Raw genomic sequence first — 3,221 nt, 5'->3', positions numbered from 1 at the left:
ATATCAGTAATGTAACTACACACATGCTGTTGGTGATTTTTTTTTCCTTCTTTAGACTTTTCCGTTTTCCCTTCCAACATAAAGCAACGTTTGAAATGTCAAATGCTTTCTCTTTTTACTGAGCGTCAAACTAATGCATTGCATGTGCACCTCCTCTTGTTGTTTGTTTTTGTTGTATTTAATGTTCGTTTATTCAATTTGACTCTGTGTGTGTGTGTGTGTGTGTGTGTGTGTGTGTATACGTATATAGGTAGAAATATATACACATATATAAACTGTCCAACCCATACCAGCATGGAAGATGGATGTTAAATGATGGTGATGATGATAAATGTATATTTATGTCCGTGCATATTACATATATTTGTCTTTATGTTCTGGTTTGTCCTTCTCCCACCAATTGGCATTGATTTGTTTATGTGCTGGTAACCTAGTAGTTCAACAAAAGAAACTGATATAGTACTAGACTTAAAGATGCAAGTACTGGGTTCAATCTCATTGCATGGCATCTTGGGAAAGTGCTTTGTACTATAGCTCTAGGCCAGGCCTGACCAACTTGAATTACATTACAGGCCACTTTAATCACAGAAAGTTTTTTTAAGGGCCACTTACACACTGACAGAATTAAAAGCATTTTGCTTTTGCATGCTATTATTACAATAATGAATGAATGATTGTTGATTCAACATGAAATATTATCATTGCAAAAACAGCACTCTTTACTCTTTTTACTCTTTTACTTGTTTCAGTCATTTGACTGCGGCCATGCTGGAGCACCGCCTTTAGTCGAGCAAATCGACCCCAGGACTTTGTAAGCCTAGTACTTATTCTATCGGTCTCTTTTGCCGAACCGCTAAGTTACGGGGACGTAAACACACCAGCATCGGTTGTCAAGCGAAGTTGGGGGGACAAACACAGACACACAAACATATACACACACATACAGATATATATATATATATGACAGGCTTCTTTCAGTTTCCATCTACCAAATCCACTGACAAGGCTTTGGTCGGCCCGAGGCTATAATAGAAGACACTTGCCCAAGGTGCCACGCAGTGGGACTGAACCCAGAACCATGTGGCTGGTAAGCAAGCTACTTACCACACAGCCACTCCTGTGCCTAGTAGCTTTCTTTTTTACTTTTCATTACAATCTTTAATTTTTGATAAAATTTTTTAAATGTTTGTTTAAATAAACCCATTTCAAGGAAGTATTGAGTGGGCCGCAAGATAAAAGTCTGCAGGACGCAAGACAAAAGATGGCGGGACACAAGACAAAAGTCTGCAGGCAGCATGCGACCTGCGGGCCTCAGGTTGGCCAGCCCTGCTCTAGGCAGACCAAAGTGTTGAGAGTGTATTTGATAGACAGAAACTGAAAGAAGCCTGTTGTATATGTATGTATGTATGCATGTAAGAGTATTTGTGTATACATTTGCTGGCTGGACAACCAATGTGGGTTTGTTTACATCCCTGTAACTTAGTTGTTTAGCGAAAGTGACTGGTAGAATAAGTACTAGGCTTTAAAAAAATGTACCTTCTGGAGTCAGTTTATTTGATTAGACCATTCATTGCAGTACTCCTGCATAGCCACAGTCCAGTGACTGGACAAAGTAAAGGATATGTATTTATAAAAGATGTGTGTGTGTGTGTCTGTGGGTGGGGGTGCGCATGCGCGCACGTGTGAGTGTGTATATTTAAATTCACACACACACACACATATACATACATACAAATACATGTATGCATGCACATACATACACACATATGTATATACACTATGTGTGCCTGTCTACTTCAATATACGCATTTAACTTACTCTCATATAGGCATACACACACACACATACATATACACTCATGGATATATATATATATATAGTCTTACAGACACACCCTTATATAAAAATACTTTCTGTAAAATTAATGCATGTTTACACATACATACATGCCTACTTACATACATACGCACACACACACACTCATATACATACATACATACATGCATACATTTGAACACATTTGTATATAAACTCTTCTTGCCACACTCTTATTGAAATACACTCTCTGAAATTTATATACGCATATACACACATATGTATATATAAACTATTATAAACAGAACCTTATAAAGATATACTCGGAAAATATTATATACTCTTAGAAGCACAAACACATAGAAATATACAACATAGTTAAATATAAAAAAAACATCCGTGTAGAAGTATATTATATCTAAACCTAACACTATTATGCATACGTATCCACTTGTGTATAAGAACTTACACACAAGTGTAGCTTTTTAGAATTATACTTCTTCTAAAACTTAAAAAGTATAGCATCATAAATGTTCACACACACAAACACACACACACACACACTCTCTCTCTCTCACACGTGTGCATAAGTTCTTACAGACAAACACACTTATAGCAGTATAGTCTGTGCAGAACTTGCACCACACACACACACTGTATACAGTAACAGCAGAGACAATAACACCAACAACAGTAGCAGCAGCAGTAACAAAAACGTCAGCCTAGAGAGAGAGAGAGACAGAGAGAGTGAGTCTATATACTATAATAAACAAGTTCCAACCGCTCTAATTATGGACATCATCTGAGATCTGGTAGATTCAAAGTACTAAGCAGTTGTGGCTGATGTCTGCTGCCTGCCTTGTGTGTGCCTGCTTGGCTGTTGGATCGTCTGTGTGTAGCTGCTGCCTGTCAGCCAGTCTGACTGTCTATCTCATGTGCACATTTTGAGAGCATCTTGCTGATAATGCAGTACCGCTTTTGCTAAACTTGGTTTCTGGAGTGTTAAACCTTTTTCAATGCTTTGCCTGAATATCTATCTATCTATCTATCTATCTATCTATCTATCTATCTATCTATCTATACGTCTATATGTCTATCTGTTATATATATGTGTGTGTGTGTGTGTGTATGTATATGGGTAGATAGATGATAGATGTAAGTACAGATATATGTATACTCTTTTATTCTTTTACTTGTTTCAGTCTTTTGACTGTGGCCATGGTGGAGCACCGCCTTTAGTCAAGCAAATCGACCCCAGGACTTATTCTTTAGAAGCCTAGTACTTATTCTATCGGTTCTTTTGCCGAACAGCTAAGTTACGGGGACATAAACACACCAGCATCGGTTGTCCAGCGATGTTGGGGGGGACAAACACATACATATATATATATATATATATATATATA

The 3,221-nt window shown here is 37.5% G+C and overlaps 1 long non-coding RNA gene across 1 annotated transcript in view; it reads right to left on the bottom strand.

Moving 5' to 3' along the window:
• The window catches only part of LOC128248292 (uncharacterized), an 18,305-nt gene extending 15,504 nt beyond the window's left edge, over positions 1-2,801 (bottom strand). The window contains exon 1 of the long non-coding RNA XR_008264528.1: positions 2,597-2,801. This is a non-coding gene — a long non-coding RNA (uncharacterized LOC128248292). The remainder of the gene's footprint in view (positions 1-2,596) is intronic.
• Positions 2,802-3,221: the final 420 nt, after the last annotated feature.

The sequence above is a fragment of the Octopus bimaculoides genome, chromosome 7, assembly GCF_001194135.2.
Source record: "Octopus bimaculoides isolate UCB-OBI-ISO-001 chromosome 7, ASM119413v2, whole genome shotgun sequence".
Taxonomy (NCBI): domain Eukaryota; kingdom Metazoa; phylum Mollusca; class Cephalopoda; order Octopoda; family Octopodidae; genus Octopus; species Octopus bimaculoides.
This window is presented reverse-complemented; position numbering and strand designations above follow the sequence as displayed.